The 19195-nt window shown below is 38.2% G+C and overlaps 1 long non-coding RNA gene across 1 annotated transcript; it reads right to left on the reverse strand.

Annotated features, from left to right (window-relative positions):
- Window positions 1-16085: 16085 nt before the first annotated feature.
- LOC143596886 (uncharacterized) lies at window positions 16086-16776 on the reverse strand. The gene is made up of 2 exons (XR_013146802.1): window positions 16262-16776; window positions 16086-16219 (listed from the first exon to the last, which is right to left on the reverse strand). It is a non-coding gene; the product is annotated as an uncharacterized LOC143596886 (long non-coding RNA).
- Between the last annotated feature and the right edge of the window lie 2419 nt (window positions 16777-19195).

A 19195-nucleotide genomic window follows, 5' to 3' on the forward strand; every position in this document is an offset into this window, starting at 1 on the left:
TTAAAATCATACAAGAAATAGTTGAAAAAAATTATTAAACCTTGACTGTTCTACGAAGTGTTAGAATTAAACAAAAAAGAAAATCAATATTAAACCTTGCTTTTGTTCGGTTTGAGAACGTGCCAACCTATGTATGTGGGGGAAGCTGTTTCTATATTTGACAATGGTCTTCGAAGGGCGATTGAGGACATCGTGGTTTGTGGAGGTCCGTTCTTTGGGGATCTCCAATGGAGGTTGGCATCACTTCCGACTCGTTATGGGGGGTTGGGTCTCTGTTCGGCCGATGATGTATCTACATATGCTTTTGTGGCTTCGAGAGCACAGTCGTGGTGTTTGCAAGACCATATTCTTCGGGGTTTTGATATTTATGGGTTGGACTCTGATTATGGGTGCGTGATGGATCGTTTACGTACTTCACTTCCAGATTTTGATCTTTGCGGGTTCTCTAATAAGGACACCGCCCCCCCTAAAGCCCAACATGTTGTGGCGAGTGCCTTATTTAGTGGAATCGTCAAGAGTTTAGAAGTGAAGTTTGATCTATCCCCTCGCCAAAAGGCGGTGTTTGAATGCCTTCAGTCTCCTCGGGCTCAGGATTTTCTAACGGCCATCCCTATTGAAGGATTAGGCCAACGTATGTCGGGTTTGGAGTATCGGGCTATCCTTAAGTACCGGTTAATGATCCCTATGTTCCCGACGGATGAACCTTGCCCAATTTGTCGCAAGGTCTGTTTGGATTCTTTTGGTGATCATGCGGTGCATTGCAAAGAATTGTCTGGCTTTAAATACAGACATGATCTGGTTAGGGATGTTCTGTGTGATGTTCTTAAACGGGCAGGGATTTCTGCTAAAAAGAAGGCCCCTGTTAACTTTCTTACGGATCCTCTTGAAGGGAGGTCTACTTTACGATGAGCTGATATTCTTGTCTTCGGGTGGGCAGGGGGGAAACACGCCTATGTGGATCTTACAGGAGTGTCTCCTCATGTTGGGCTCAGGGACCGTGGGTTTGTTGTGGGTCAGGCTGCGTTGAAGGCTGAATCGGGCAAAGTTGTTAAACACGAGAAAGCTTGTTTAGATAATCAACATGTCTTTCTACCATTTGCCTTTGATACATTTGGTTTTCTGGCTCCAGAGGCTATGAAATTTTTGAGTAGGGTTCAGCGCGTCGTACACGGAACCTCTTCAGCTTCTAGGTCCCAAAGCTTCGTTTTTAGCAGGATTGGCTTTGCTATTCAAAAGGGGGTTGCGGTGCAACTTGTTGCCCGTTTGCCTGCCACTTTATTGTAATCGTTTTATAGTAAAAGACAAATCTAATTATTATTATTTAAACCTTTAAATAAAGTTGTCAATTTGATAAAAAAAAAATATTATAAAGTTTGTTGACGTCCAATCTTAAGACATGAAAAACCTCAAAATCAGCAAATCTTAGATGAGTAACTACACCCCTTATACGGACCACGTAATTTCCTGTAACCCTCAAATTGATCGAGATACAATCAAAATTTTAGGAGGAATAAATAAAACTGTTAATTACAAATTCCAATTGCTGAAAAATTACAAATAAATAAACGTAACCCAAGATCCATATTACCCATTAACACAAATCATCAAAACTTTAGGTTTTTTAACAAGGAGTATTTAAAAATGGCGATTCAGATTAATCCGATCATAAATTAAAATCGGATTCGGATAAAAATAACAAGTAGAGATCATAAATCAGAAAGGAAATAGTGACATTTTATTGATAGGTTGAAGCATTTGATTGCTCGATCGAATATGTTGATGTTGGTTGGTGCTTAGACGAGAAGAAAGGAACCAAGGGCACAGTCTGTCTTTGATGTAAATGAAAAATATATAACTTGTAGAAGCTCGGTGGTTTTATATTTACAAAGAGATAGATAGATATTCTAGAGTGTTCTTCATTGAATTGGGCTCATTGTATAGTCTTTGGGCCAATGATTTCTCTCTAGATATATTTTTAACTAAACGTCATGACCTTCTAACCTCCTTGAAGATGGAAATTAAATACATCCACAATTGGTTGGATGAAAAACCTATCAAATATGTTAATTTTGATATAGAATATAAGAAAAACGAAACGTACATCAATATTGATCAGAAACTTCAACATTTTAGCATAAAATCATGAATGATATCCGCAAATGTTAGGACTGATATTTTCAATCCTGAAGATATGTTATACTTGAATATGTGTCTGGATCAGTTATCCTCTTGAAAAATTTCAGAGTTATGTCAAAGATCAAGGATCCTCAGAGGTTGGTATTATTAACAACTGTTTCCTGTGTGTAGGTTATTATTCAACACAAAGTAACAACTCTATTACTGAGTCTACCTTAAAGTTCGCTACTGGAAGCTCCCAGCACGTGGTCAAATGAACGTTAGAGGAGTTATGGAAGAGTGACGGATAGTTAGGAGTTATAGTTATTTGTAATTTCCTTTATAAACATCGAGATAATGATCAATTAGAACTCATTTGTATTTACACACACTTAGAGCAATACTCAATAATTCTCTCTACACTAGCATTTCATTGTAATATCGATCGTAATCTCCAAACACTTGTAACCTTTTTTGTGATTAATAAATTGGTGATCGACGATTTGTCAACACCCAGGGTTTTTTTCCTTTGATCTGAACAAGATCAAGGGGTTTGTAACATTTCGGGTTTTCTTCTTGCCCGACCCGTTTAAGGGTTCGGGTCACTCATTTAATAAAACCGACGCATTTATTGAGTAATTTTATTGTTTTAGTTTTTTTTTATTATTATTGTTTAATAGTTAAACACTTAAACTACAAGAACTTGACAAATCCCACCCAAACTCAAACTTTAAACCATTCTCCTTTCCATCTATAAACTTCAGGGACCAGTTATGTAAATCATGATATTACAATATATAATAATATATAAATAACCCAAACCACCCACCCTGGTCCGACAGTTGACCCAAACCCGACGGCCCCAAATCCTTCAAAATCTTCAATCCTGCTCGTTTATGATCAATTAATTTTGGCAATTGGCAATTCCATCGAATAAACGCGTAACCGACACTCAATTATAGTAAACGCGTGTTAATTAGCCCGTATTGTGATCAGTTAACCTTATTAAGCCCGAACAAACCCTAACTCGTGATCTTATATAATCCCTTCGTATTAGATCAATTAATCTTGCAAAAACCATCTCTTCCTCGCCGCGACCCTTTCCCCTAAAACCAATTCAGTTAACAAAAACATCTTAGTACCTAATTGAAGCCACTTCTGGCCGCAACAAGCTCGATCATTTTCACCATCTTACCGAACGTTATAATTCAATTATCAGGTATGGTTGAGATCGCGAATCATTGTAGATCAAATGCCCCAACCTTGTTTGATCGAACATGGTTCAGATTACCCAATTGGATAATCTAGGGTTCTTATCCTCTTTTAATTGTGTTTTTATATTTTCGATTCTGTTATGCTAACAAATGATTAAGCTGGTTCAGTTAGCCGGTCACGTATATAACAATGGCTGGGTCGCGGGTTCGAACCCGACCCAGCCCGTTTTTAATCTTTTTACCCGTTTTTGGTGATTTTTTTTATATATTAACATTTTTCTTAATTTGCTTGATTATTATAATTACTTAATAAATTTTATAATTATAACTTTGGCAAAAAACCGAACTTCCGAGTCCTAAAATCCGGTTTTCTTTTATTTATTGTTTATAAAAAACTATATTAAGTAATAAATGTTATTTTTCTTAAACCGAGCCTCTAAGTCTCACGAAATCCGGTTTTTTATAGCTTTATATATTTAAAACCTTTTTAATCAAATTTTTACATTTACTACATGTGATACAATATTTTGATCAACCGAACTTAAATTGTTCATAATAAATCTCCTTTTAAAACTCCATGTTAATTTATATATATATTACATAATATTTATCTTATTTATGAAAAATATTTAATGATGATTAAATACTAATAATAATAGTAATAACTAAAACGTTAATAAAATACAACAACCATAATAAAATGACAATAAGATTAATAACCTCATCGAGACCCAAGATCCATCTTATTATTTTGTTAGCTATATTTAACTCTCTTATTCGTTAACAACTAGGATTAATTGTCGGCAAATCTCGGGAAGCTTGATCGTTTTTCCATCCTAGCCTCTTCTTTTATTATCTCGTCCTCGTTTATCCCTCATTAAAGGTAAGTAAATTCACATCCCTTTTTACCATTTTAAGTTTTGGGGGCGTTATGTGTTCACAATTAAATTATTGTTTTCACTACGATTCCACTATATGCGTAATTGAAATTGCTCGATTAGTTGATATGTGCAAATGCGACTATGTGTTTACTTTATGTTGATTGGTATCCTCATCTTCATCCTCATTAGTATGATCATACGCCGTCGAATTAGCTCGTTATCAAAATGATTCGATTGAAAAGACAACTTTTATTTACTGATATACTAGTTGTAGTGATTTACAATTATCGCACAGAATTGTCATTTTTATTATTATATATACTCAAAATCGTGGTTTACTTGCTCAACTTTATGTTGACAAAATATATATTTTCACGCATGGCGCAGGTAGCTTTATGGGATGAATCGAGTATTGGAAGTTAGATGAGACCTTAGGTTGCTTGATGAATGAAGACCATTTTCTTCTTGTTTTAAGTTATTTATTATTGATTTGTAACGTTATTGTTAAGACAATGTTTGTGCTTTTGAAAATTGATATATGAATGAATAATTTAGATATTGACACATGTATTTTACTTAGTGTCTTCTGAGCTATGATACAATCAATGTCATGCCCCGGCACGTTCCGTCATAGGTTGGGTTGTGACAGATTGGTATCAGAGCCGAAGGCTATAAGATAGGTGGTTAACGTAACGACCTAGTAGCATGGTTAGGGTCCCTATACGTGTTCCTATACGTGCACCCTACTTGTTTAAATTTTTTACATAGATTAGCATATTTATATTGTTTATCATATACAATTGTAAACAAAAAGCACACACTTAATCCGAGGCTATGCCTCACCCTCCAAAAGTATTTTTTTTAAACTCTAGGACGATTTTATCGGGAAATTCCTAAGGAAATCCCACCTTTTTGCTCCCCTCTCCTTGAGGAAGATTCGTGGGACGGATATGTAGTAACTGAAAGAGGGACGCACTTGTTTACTGAACCCTTGACACCAAGGCTTGCGAGCCTAAGAAGTGCAATGCGCATAAATCTCAATTAACCGCGAGATCTGGTTGCCTTCCTGGAGTGGTCGGTAAGGGTGTGGAACTTATTACGCCAAAGCATATCACACCAAACGTACCCGAAACTACTACCCTCATTGTATCAACGTGGTCATGTGACGATCACATCCTTAAATTTATAACCGAATTCACGGTGATTTCGTGGCTAAACTCGGTTTTTTCGTATTGTGTTTTGTTGATCGGATGGATGAAGTATGTTCAATGGGGTGGTTCCCGAACTACTTCAACCATCTACCTCAACACCCCCCTCAAATTCGATTTTCGATTGTTTTTTTTATTTGGTGTTAGATATTTTTTTCATTTGTTGGAAGGACCCATGGTGATACATGAAGCCCTAACTGATAAATGAACCTATGTATTTTTATTCAAGTTCTGTTGTTATATTTTCTCAAAACGTTAAAGATGATAAAATGTTATATAATCAAGTCTCGTTAATAACGAAATTCTCAACCTCGAACACAATCCCAACCTCAATGCACGACTACTATATTTCGTCAATTATTTATACTTGCAACATTCACCCAAGTCTTACGAACTTTACACATTTTACCCTTGCAGTATGTCTTCTCGCCTCCTCAACCGTAACCGCCGCAACGGCAACTCTGGCCACAGCATGTCGTCCCGCATTGCTAAGGGTGTCGTAGAAGCCCTCCAAACGATCATCTCTCAATTGCAAAATGTGAGTGCTTCATCATCATCCGCAACTCCGAACCCAAATGCTTACCCCCTCAAACAATTCAAGAGTGCCAACCCGCCCGAATACTTCGGTATCGATGGTGCTACCATTCTCCTCCAATGGTTCGAAGAAATGGAGAGCATATTCCTCCATTGTGAATGTCCCGAGGACAAGAAAACCACTTACGCCTCGAGCAAGCTTAAGAAGAATGCCCTCAATTGGTGGAACGGTGAGAAGCGCACACTTAGCGCTGAGGTTGCCATGGCCTTGCCATGGGATGACCTCAAGAAACTTATGCTCAAGAAGTTCTGCCCAAAACATGAGCTTCAGAGGTTGGAAGAAGAGTTTTGGAACTTGAAACAAGAAAGTGGAAATGACACCATCTACAACGATCGTTTCCATGAGCTGAGCCTTCCCATCCCCCACATGGTCACTCCCCTTGAACGTGCAATCGATAAGTACATCTCGGGTTTTCCTATGCAAATCCAATACTCCGTTCTAAGTTGTGACCCTCAAACCCTCCATGATGCCATCACTCTAGCCGGTACCCTCACCTAGAACCACGTTAAGGCCGGGACCTTGACGCGGAAGAATTCTAAGAAGCACAATGATAAGCCCACAAAGGAATCTAAGCCTGAATCCTCTAAGCCCGAATCCTTCAAGAATAACAACCACAACAACTCATCTCACTACCGCAACAATAAGAGAAAACCCAACTCCCAAAATTATGTTTTAGCCCAACCACAAGCCCAACAAGCTCCTCCAAACAAGAAGCCCTACACCGGCCCACACCCGTATTGCAACACTTGTCAACGCCACCACCCGGCCCAAGCCACTTTTCGGGTGTGCACCAATTGCCACCGATTCGGCCACATTACCCAATATTGTCGAGAAGCACCTCATGTGCAAGCCGCTCCACCGCGGTTCACACCATCAAACCAACCCAACCGAACCATCCCTCGTGCTCCAACCATTAACACTGCTAGGGCTTGCTACAATTGTGGTGACCCAAATCACCTTCGCAACGCGTGTCCTCGACTCGCCCAAGTTCACCAAGCCTATGTTGCACCACAACCCTACTACACCTCCCAAGCCTATCAAGTGCAAGCTTATCAATCCCAACTACCCCAACTCATGGCTCCTCCAACCCTTCAAGCTCAACCCATGGTCATGCAAGCCTATCAAGCTCCAACACCTCAATCGTCAACTTCTCAAATCCAAGCACCTCAAAGAACTCAAGGCTAAGCTTTCACCATCAATGCTCATCAAGCCCGAAACTCGAATGATGTGGTGAACGGTACGTTCCTAGTTAATAAGCACCATGCTTCGGTATTATTTGATTCGGGAGCCGATAGAAGCTTTATTTCCTTTGATTTTGAATATATACTCGATGTGCCCCGTAGTAAATTATCTAAGCCCTGCACGGTAGAGATAGCAAACGTTAGTTCGATCACTATTGACTCCGTCATTCGAAATTGCACGATTACCCTCAATGGACAAAAGTTCTCTATCGACCTTATCCCTATGCAAATGGGCAGCTTTGACATTATAATTGGTATGGATTGGCTCTCTCTCCACCGTGCCGAAATATGGTGTTTTGACAAACTCATTCGAATCCCTATCGATGGAGGCGTGATTCTAAACGTCCGCGGTGAAGGATCCTTCTCAAAGCTAAACCTCATGTCGTGTCTCGAAGCCGAACGTTACTTACTCAAAAAGTATGTCGCCTTTTTAGCCCACGTCACCACAAAATCCGATGGAGAAAAGAAACTTTCCGACATCCCAATTGTCCGCGATTTCCCCGAAGTCTTTCCCGATGACGTTTCCAGACTCCCTCCCATTCATCAAGTGGAGTTCCGTATTGATCTTGTACCGGACCAAATCCCGTAGCCAAAGCACCTTACCGTCTTACACCTTACGAGATGCAAGAACTCTCCAACCAAATCCAAGAACTCACGGAAAAGGGTTTCATTCGCCCGAGTTCGTCTCCATGGGGCACACCCGTCTTGTTTGTTAAGAAGAAAGACGGTACTCTTCGTATGTGTATCGATTACCATGAGCTTAACAAGCTTACAATCAAGAATCATTATCTCCTTCCGCCTATTGATGATCTTTTCGATCAGCTCCAAGGAGCCACATGTTTCTCTAAGATTGTTCTTCGTTTGGGTTATCACCAACTCCGTGTCCACGAATATGACATACCCAAGACCGCCTTCCGTACTCGTTATGGCCACTTTAAATTCCGAGTTATGCCTTTTGGTTTGACTAATGCTCTTGCCGTTTTCATGGATCTTATGAATCGCATTTGTAAACCCTACCTCGACAAGTTCGTGATTGTTTTCATCGATGATATCTTGATATACTCTAAATCCGAGACCGAGCACAATGACCATTTGCACGCCATTCTCGACTTGTTACGAAAAGAACAACTTTATGCTAAGTTCTCCAAATAAGAATTTTGGCTAAAGCAAGTTCAATTCTTGGGACACATCGTTAACGACAAGGGTATTCATGTTGATCTCGCTAAAATTGAGGGCGTTAAAAATTGGGCGACCCCGTCCTCTCAAACGGAGGTTCGTTCATTTCTTGGTTTAGCAGGGTATTACCGTCTTTTTATCCGCAACTTTTCAAAGATTGCTTCACCCCTTCACTACGTGAATATTGACCTTCGGCCACACGAAAAAAGTGTGGCCGTAGGCCTTTAGCCACATACATTTGGTTCAGGTCATATGTGGCCAAAGGTCGTGACACCGTGGGTATGATATGGCCACACAGTTTTTAGTGGCCTTATGTGGTAATAAGTGTGGCTAAAGGGTACATGCATTATTTTCTGGCCATCAAGAAGCCTCTCCAATAAGTGTGGCTAAACGGTAGAAAATGGCCACATGACTATTTACTATGAGTGACCATTGCAAATATAGAGCCACATGAATTAATGTTTCAGCCACATGGATTTTATAATAATGTGGCCAATAGGGTTGTGTTAAACGTGCATTGTGACCTATACCGTGTGGATATAACAAAGCAATAGCCACTTAAATTTAATAATAGTGTGGCTAATTATATTATATAGACATAGGATATTACATTAAAAGTGGCTAAATATGTTTACTTGCCACTTAGAAACTCATTTGTAGATTATAGTGTGGCCATTGTCTTACCGTTTGTCACACAAAATGTTTTTCCTAATATAAAGTGTGGTTATTGTAAAACTTTTCGTCACACATAGTAAAATACTGTGTGGCTAATCATAACTTATAGACACTGGAGGTTATTGTAAAAATGTGTTTAAAAATGTGAACTTGCTAGTCAAAAACTCTTTTGTAGTTTGTGGTGTGGCCATTGTCTTACCGTTTGTCACACATAATGCTTTTCCTAATTTAAAGTGTGGCTATTGTCAAACTGTTCGTCACACATAGTGAGGTACTGTGTGGCTAATAATATCATATAGACACTAATGGTTGTTGTCAATGTGGCTAAAAATGTTAAGTTGCCACTCAAACGCTCTTTTGTGGTGTGGCCATTGTCTTACCGTTTGTGACACATAATGCTTTTCATAATTTAATGTATGGCTATTATCAAACTTTTCGTCACACATAGTGAGGTACTGTGTGGCTAATAATATCATATAGACACTGGAGGTTGTTGTCAAAGTGGCTAAATATGTGAAGTTGCCACTCAAACACTCTTTTGTGGTGTGACCATTGTCTTTACCGTTTGTCACACATAATGCTTTTCCTAATATAACGTGTGGCTATTGTCAAACTTTTCGTCACACATAGTGAGGTACTGTGTGGCTAATAATATCATATAGACACTGGAGGTTGTTGTCAATGTGGCTAAAAATATGAAGTTGCCACTCAAACATTCTTTTGTTGTTTATGGTGTGACCATTGTCTTTACCGTTTGTCACATATAATGCTTTTGTAATACAAAGTGTGGCTATTATCATACTTTTCGTCACACAAAAATGTTTATGTTGTGGCTAATGGTCATTTATAGACTCTAATTTTTGTAATTTCAGGTGTGGCTATTGTCTTACTTTTGGCCACACATATTTAATGTGTTCTATGTGGCCAAATTGTGTGTAACTAGGCAACATATAATTATTTTTATTTTTTGTGCAGTAATATAAAACAACTATAAGAAAGCATAACAAAACTAAATTAGAAACAAATTATATTAACAATAATATTCACTTAAGCAAATGTATATGCAAAATATCTTACAAAATACAAAAATAACGACTACCTATATACTAGCTAAGGCGTCGGTTTTCTTGGCACTGCTCCTTGCCTTCTGTTTGGTCACCCGGTCTATCGTTATGTACTTTGCCTTTGCCTTCTTGCCAGCTATGTCTGGTTCTTTTAAGGACGGAAGTGGTGGTAGCTGGAACAACAGAATATAAAAAACAAATATGTATAATTAATGTCGTATTTTGTAATTGAATAAAACAAAATAGTATGCATACATACATACCGAACGTTCGTTTAACTGTTCGTGAACCTTTCGGCGGGAAGTTCGTTTATGTTCGTTTATCTTTGTTCAATTACGTTAGTTTAGATTATAAACAAACGAACACAAGTGTTCATTTTTAAACTAAATGAAAAAGAACATAGATATTTGTTCGGTTAAGTTAAAAGGGAACAAACCTCCTGGTCACATAAGATTAGGTGTTCTGGCCAAGCAACAAAAGTACCAATTGCATTGCCAACAATCACAATTTCACCTGCCTCACAAGGAATAATTGCTTGTTCCTTTATGACTTCATCAATACTAACTTTATAGCAACCCTCCGGGATTTCTTTGCCATGCAACTGGTTTGGAACCCGTGACCAATAAACTTTACCATTTGCCACCTTGTTACGCTTGTCATTCACACACAAATGACACTCATACACCTATAAACCAGCATGTGAAATTAAGATGACTTAGTTGAAGTCAATATATAAATACATACCCATGTTGGTGGGAAATTAACAATGTTTCGCGCAGTACATACCTTTATTTCAGCAGGTGGGGAAGCTTCATCCGTAGATACATCAACTTTTCTTTTACGGCTTCTCCGTTTTACCTAAAAACCATTCAATGAATCAATCAACAATTATAGGAAAAACTGAAATTGACAAATACTTACTGATGGTTTTTTCGAGCCGTTATTATCCGGAGTGTGGTGTAGTTGTGTTGATGCTTGGTCAACATTGTTCTCTACAGGCTTCATTGGTAATATAACAGAAATTGGAATTGTTAGGACTTATTAGGTTATAAAATATAAAAACTGAAACTGCCAAATACTTCCTGATGTCGCGCTATGGGGATCGACTACCGTTTGGTCAACACTTTTTTCCACAGACTTGGCCTGCAATTCGGTAAATAGAAAATGAGCACAGTCACATTGGAAACGAATTATAAAAAGTACTGAAATTGTCAAATACTTACTAATGTCGTGATATAGGGAGCGGGTACCGTTTGGTCAACACTTTTTTCCACAGACTTGGCCTGCAATTCGGTAATAGAAAATGAGCACACTCACATTGGAAACAAATTATAAAAAGTACTGAAATTGTCAAATACTTACTGATGTCGCGATATGGGGAGCGGCTACCGTTTCGACAACTATTTTATTCGCAGACTTGGGCTACAATTAACTTATGCAAAATCAGCACACTCTCATGGAAAGTTAATTATTAAAACAAATCAATCAAACTGTCAAATGGTTACCTGAGAAGCGGATTCTTGTTGCACAACCTCACCTGAGGTTAAGATGTTTCCCACAGAATGGCCTACAAATCAATTTATTAGGTTATGGAAAATGAAAAGTCACATGGAAAGTTGTAAAAAACAAAGAAACTGTCAGATACTTACTGGTCCTGGCATTTTATTTTGCGCCACAGCACTAGTACTTTGGTTAGAACCAACCTGGTTGGGAACAGGATTTACCTACGAATTGTGACAAAAACAGTGCCAATTATGTATGTCGAATGCATTAATTAATATGCAGCATACGCCACTTACTTGACTTGCCGACATTTCCGGTAACAATCCTTCGAGATGTCTGAACCTGGCCTCAAATTCTAACTGTTGCTTCTCACGGCTTGCTAGCATAGCAGTCGTGGATTCAAGTAGAGATGTCAATCTGTTCACCACTACATCTCTCTGCACCGCCTCATGCTCAAGTTGGGCAATCCGTTGCTTAAACGAGCCTTTTACCCGACTCACACCCCAATATTTACCTGTTGTCAATCTGTACCCAATCCCTTTTAAAAACCCACCTTTCTCTTTGCCAAGAACTAAGGTGACGGCATCTGTGCACGGTTCAAGTGCCAGGGCTCACGAGGCGATCTGCTGCTCATGCTGAACCTGTAAGAAAACAAATATTCTAATACACTTGTAACACGCTTATGTATCCACATCAAGTGTTGAGACAAGTTATACAGACTCAAGTTTTTTTGACACCAATATAAGGCAATGAATTGACTTTAACATGATTTAAAAAGTTTAATACTAAAACATACTAATTTGGTTGCCACGCCTTCGACAACAACATTCTTGTATACACCATCTTTGTCCTCCCTTCCTTTCATCCACATTAATGCACGGCCGGGGATCTCATCTGGTTCAATTTCTTTCTTTTTGACCTTGTAAAATATTCAAGAGAAAGCAGCTGACGGTCATGCGTTAGACAAATCATTGAACTAGAGAGAAAGTAGCTGACGATGATTACCAGTTTCTCTCGAAGGTAGGTATAACCCCCTCGTCCCATGTGATGATCAAAAACATTCTTTGCTCGAGCTCCCTTTGATGAAGCCGATTTTTCTTCAAACATTATAATCATTTCATTATATTTAAACAAAAAACATAAACACAATATAGTCGATCAATCTACGTTTGAAGAGTAGAGGATTTATACCTGAAACTGCTCTGATTGTGTGTACTCAACGAAGCGATCCCAGTCTTCTTGCCTGATCATCGTCCTGTGTCCCTTGGGTATCACCTTCAGCTTCAGAGGTTTACCGATGTTCGGCATAATGTATTTGGCATACATTTTTCTTCTGAAATCCCGAAGAAGGTGTCCGAGCCAATTCATCACAGAAGGCCCGCTACAAGCCTCAATCTCAAAATATTTCTGCATAATATAATACAGTAAAGGTAAATTACATCTCAAGATATAAAATGCACAAATAAAAATAAAGAATAACCGTTATTTGTTCCCACAGTTTATCTCTAAGCTCCTTTGTGACCTCCCTCCAACTTAAATGTCTCAAGCCAACTATTTCCCTTACAACATCCCCTAAAAAACTTGCAAACTTTGATCTGTTTTGGCCAGTGAACCTACCCAGATTATCAAACTCCACTGCCAGTTTGACACCACCAGAGTTTGCATAATGGGTATGCAGCTTAGGTAACCTCGTCAACCCCCTTGTAGGTTTTTTTGTAGTAGCAAAACTGTTGAGGGGTTCGATAGCCTCCAAACTGTTGAGGGGTTCGATAACCATCGTCCCTATAACCTCGTCTGGTTGACCGTCGTCGTCGTTGGCTTCCTCGCTGGAGTAGCCTTCAGTGTCGTCTGATTGAGCGTCGCCGTCGTAGTTGGCTTCCTCATCAGAGTATAAAACATGTTCTTCTTCGATTCTTTCATCTATAAGCTTCATCTTCGATTGTTTTTAAATAATTTGGCTGATTTGTGGAGTGGAAAATTTTTAATAATTTGGAGTGTAACTTGATTTTTGGAGTGTTAAATGTAATTTGGAGTTTTTGAATATTTGGAGCCAATATTTTGGAGCTTTTTGAGTTTTGCCTCCCTTTTAATTAAGAACCAATAGATTAATTATTGGCAGAGAACCTGTGGCTAAAAATAGGCACTTTGCCAGAAGATGGTTGGATAAGCGTGTATTGCGTATTAGGATGTTTATGTACATTAGCGCGTGACAAGCGTAATAATGTTTTTAATAAAGTGTTTTTTGTTTTATTTTTAGATTTAACCATAATTACCATTCATTAAAAGTTTTCATACAAAAGGCACCATTACAATACATTCCATGAAACAAAAATAAGAGTGAATAACAAAATAGATGATACAAGAAAGTATAAAAATTAAAGCGTTTAAAGGCTAATTAACCAACCAACATTCAACACTATAAACTAAAAAGTGTATCAATACAACAACCATACATATAAAAATAACCAACCAAATCACAAATGTTCCAAACACGTCACCAAATATTTCCCAAATGTTCCAAACATCACCAAATCACTAATCAACTTTTGAAACTAACAAAGTAGCTTCATTGAAGTCATATTCAAATATGCACTTATCACCAATCTGTATTTTATTTTCCACATTGAAATTTTTCCATTTTGGTAACCAATATCTGAATTTTAGGTCCGACAGTTCATCATGAAGTCTCATTTTTTTTACGACCTTCGGGATTGACCAAAGTGATTGGCATTCCATCATAGGCATCAATCTTGGTAGCAATGTGACCCGGAAGACGCTGTGAAAAGCAAATTTCAAATATACTTGTAAATAAAAAAGAAATTTAAAAATTCAATTTACCAATTTCTTGGTGACGTTCATGTGGAAGACGATTTTAGAGTCATTATCTTCCTCATCAAGATGAATTGGGTTTTGGGAGGAACTACCTTGATTGCTTGATTGATAGTTGAGAAACAGCTGATTTGGACCAGGAAGGATAAATTCTATGCCATCTTCATGAAAGACATTAATATGAAATGTCTTATCTGATATGATTTCAAACACAACAAACGAGCCACCTTTCAAGTTGGTTTGTTTAAAATCCTCATTCCATCCATCCTCTAGCCTACAACCCATTCCATCCCTAAGACATGAAACTTTAAACATATATCTATCTGGAGCAATAAGCTCGAAAAGCGAATTCATGTAATTGTCACCAAATTCTTGAATCACGTACCACTCAGGGAAATACTATTAAACATGTTAATTAAAGGACATTTGAATTTGTAAACAATCATTAAAAACAGAAATTAAAACTTACCAAGTAATGGACGTGTCGGTTTCTGACTGGAATACATATCATAGTACCGGATTGATCATTTACGTTTCTTTTGAAAGTAAACATATTCAACATACATCTTGGTTTAATCTCAAAAACAACATATGTTCCAGCTTTTATACAACATTCTCTGATTAATTCAGTCCAACCGGTTCCAAAATAAAAGTCATCAAGTACTTTGAATATAACAACAGAAAACGTTCTACCACTTTGATTGAAAATCAAACAACAGCTGGTATTTGATTTCATGTCAGCAAACATTGGTTGAACAGCTTTAGGAATGAGCTATAAGTAAAACAAAAAATGTTCTTAGAATGTATATGTTGCAAAACTGTAAAATGTTTCATAAAAAAATTAACCAGATAACATTAACATACCATCCTACACATGGAATCGCTGTCGATATCTACCAGGAACTTAACTCCATTATTGAGACGTTGCATTTTTATGTTCTTAACTCAATAAGCGATGTCTACAAATTATAGTAAAGCGAAGTAGAAGTCGATTTAGGGTTTTGAAGTTAAAAGAGTTTTGAAGTTAAAAGGGTTTTGAATTTTGGTTTTATTTATTTCTACACATTTAATTATTTATATATTTTGGTTTTTTGTTTTATAACTTTTTAAAAATAGTATAAAAACATTTACTTTTAGTTTTTTTTTACTAACATTCCGGTATTAAATTTCGTTAAAAGAGGAGTTCGTTTAATAAATCGTATTTTTTAAATAAATTTAAAATTTTATCCATTATTGAAGTATTATCTTAACCGTTAATAAGATTTTCTGGATAAGATTTACAACTTTTTATTAGAGAGGCTCATAACATTCTAGTGTTATCATTTCAAATATGTAGTTTTGTATCATTATCATCTTCTAGGTTATCATCATCACCATATGTGTAATGATGATGATCATCATAAAGTTATCATCGTTATCATGTATTATAGTGGTTATCATCATCATAATCATCGATCACCATCACCGTGAAACGGCATCATCATCAGACGTGCGGGTAATCAACGTGGTCATTGTATAGGCTATCGTAGTCGGCGTTGATCATAAGGGCTCAAACATATATCTCGCTATCAGTGTCGTCATCACCGTCACACATCTCCATCATCATCATCAGCATCATCATCATCATCATCATCATCATCATCATCCGATTGCCATGTACGGGATGTAGTCAACATCGTATGGGTTATCATAAACAAAACGCCCAATATTAGCTATCACTGTCGGCACCATCTTATGAATTGTCGTCGTCATCAAACGACATCATCAGTCGTACATGCTACCATCAGTATGACCATCGTATACGTTATCATGGTCATCGTCGATCATACGGGATACATGTCATTAAACATTGGTGTCACCATTATCATCAACATGTGTGTGTGTGTGTGCGCCTGTGTGGCGTATTGTCATATAGGTACATATAATTGGTCCTCATCATATATATGTGTGATCATCATCATAGACGTCATGCTCGTTGTACGAGCTACAGTCGCCATCGTATGGGTTGGCGTAAGAAAACCGTATATATAGGTTAGCAGCATCAATATGATAACCACCACCAACCCAGGTAGTTATATTAGCATCGTCTCGTCATAATTGGGCCAATCATCACGGTCATCATACGGGATAGCACCGTCATTGTCTCATGTATTACATATCCGCAATCATACTACACACCACCGCCCACATTCGCCACAACGACCCCCAGCACCAACCACTAACCACACTCCACCACCACCCACCACAACCACCCACCACACCACCACCACCCACTAATATTATATATAAATATATATACATTTATTTATATACATCCACCACCACCACCCACCACCACCCACCACCACCACTGACCTCCGCCACCACCAACCACTGCCCACCACCACCACCCACCACCACCACCACCACCGACCTCCGCCACCACCAACCACTGCCCGCCACCACCACCCACCACCACACATCCGCCACTACGAACCACCGCACCTCTGCCACCGTCCACCACCATTATGACCACCTGAACCCACTACCACCCACTTATATTATATATATATATATATATTTTGCACACACCTTCTTTTAAAAGGGTCAAATAACTACCGTACGATTAAAATTTAAAAGCACGTGCCTTCTTTTAAAAGGGTCAAATAACTACCCACGTAACTCATTTACTTCTGGTACCGTCGACGATTCGTTTCTACAGTGAAGCACAAGCACAAGTACAAGCACGATAGGTCTCAGAACCCTAACTCATCTACTTCTGGAACAGAACTGAAATGAAGAACCCTAACTCATCTACTTCTGGAACGGAACCAAGGACGAAGCAAAAGCACGATAGGTCTCAGAATGAAGATGGAACAGGTGTTACTTTATGATTTTTTTTAGCGTTTTAGGTTTACATAATCTTAAAATGTAAGCATTTGTTTGAATCTTCTTATGTAATAATACGTTTGATAAGCGTGTTGTTGTTGTAATACATATCCTTGTTTTTTTAAATCTATGTATAATATTAGAGCATGTTATATGCATATGATTAGCGTGTTATGGCTTTGGTATGAGAATTTATCACTGTGATGTTTTATAAGAGTTTTCTGTTTCCTTGTGATTCGTGTTGTTATCCCCTACCCCCGTGTTTTTTGTATGTATGTGATTCAGTTGTTGAAAAAACTAAGACTTATAAAAGGAAGACTAAAAAAGTTGCTCCGGTGGGGAAAACAAAACATGATGTGGAAGCAGACTCTGATTCAGACCTTGACACAAAAATCGACAGGTTGTTGTCAAAGCGGAAACAGGTGGAACCACCTCTGGCCCGGACTTTCAGTGTCCGAAAAAGAGAGCCGTTAAATAAAAGAAGCCAGCCGAGAGGGGACAACCTTTTGTTGAATTTGTAGACAAAAAATTGATGAATAGGTTTGCACCTATTCATATTGTTGATGCAGTGAAGGCAATGGCCATTGCCCAAAAAACTTGTGTACAAGAAATGGGTTTCGGGTCAATGTTAAGACTTCAAGTAACCCAAACTCCAACAACTTTGGGATATTGGTTGCTCATGAACTATAATAACCGTTTAAATGAATTGAACATTGGGAGCGGTGTTATTAAGATAACACCACAAAAAATACATGAAGTGTTGGGGATACCAATGGGTAAGATTCCTGTTTTAGGCAAGAATAGACCAAGATTGGCGGAAGATGTTACTACAGATTTGTTCAAATCTCAATTCCCGACAAATGCAAGAATAAGTATAAAGCATGTGAAAGACAAACTGGCCGCGGATCAAGGAGTTGGTGAACTGTTTAAGATTAATTTCCTTATGTTGGTCAACACCTGTATAGGATTTGTGACAAAATCAACAACAGTCAATCAACGATTCATCGCCGCAATTGATAAAATCTCCGATATTCCAAATATGGACCGGTGCAGCCATGTTATTGAAAACTTGAAAACGACAAAGGAATAATGGAGAGGTATCAACGTTCAATATAAACGGTCCGATCACCTTCTTTGTGATGCTTTACACGCATGAATACAAGAAAAAATATGGTCCATTTGGGACTCCCGTCACAACGCCTGCAGTCAACTACATAACAACAACTACTCTTAATAAGATGGAAAAATACCTGGAGAATTATGGTTCTCCCTTAGAAGAAGATGCTACTGAGGTTGCTGTTGTTGCTGCTGTGACATTTAGTGTTGACGGGAAAGGGATTGATGCGGCTGCTGCTGCTCCTGCTACTGTGACCGTTAGTGCTACCGGGAAGGGACTTGATGAGACTGCTGATGCTGCTGTTGCTGATAGTGCTGCTGTGATAGTTAGTGCTGCCGGGAAGAGACTTGATGAGACTGCTGCTGCGGCTGCTGCTGCTACTGCTGTTGTGACGGTTAGTGCCGTCGGTAAGCCTGGAGTTGAAGAAAACACTGCAGCTGAGGAGAAACAAGAACATGGTATTAAACTTGTTATTTTCTTGTAAAAATCTCTCATATCTCTTCTCTCTATATGCATTTTATGTAATACAACATTATATGTAATTAAAAAATAGATGGTCAAAGTGCATCTGAAACAGATAATGCCGATCAAACAGCTGAACAAGATTTGGATGATTATGTAAGCGATTATTCACCTTTAAGTTTGCAAATGCCTATCGTGCTTGTTGACTATTATTTAACTCTATTACAACTGGCTGGGATAAATTGAA

The sequence above is a fragment of the Bidens hawaiensis genome, unplaced genomic scaffold (assembly GCF_021521415.1).
Source record: "Bidens hawaiensis isolate Kalapana, Puna unplaced genomic scaffold, B.hawaiensis_p1.1 tig00001758_1, whole genome shotgun sequence".
NCBI lineage: Eukaryota > Viridiplantae > Streptophyta > Magnoliopsida > Asterales > Asteraceae > Bidens > Bidens hawaiensis.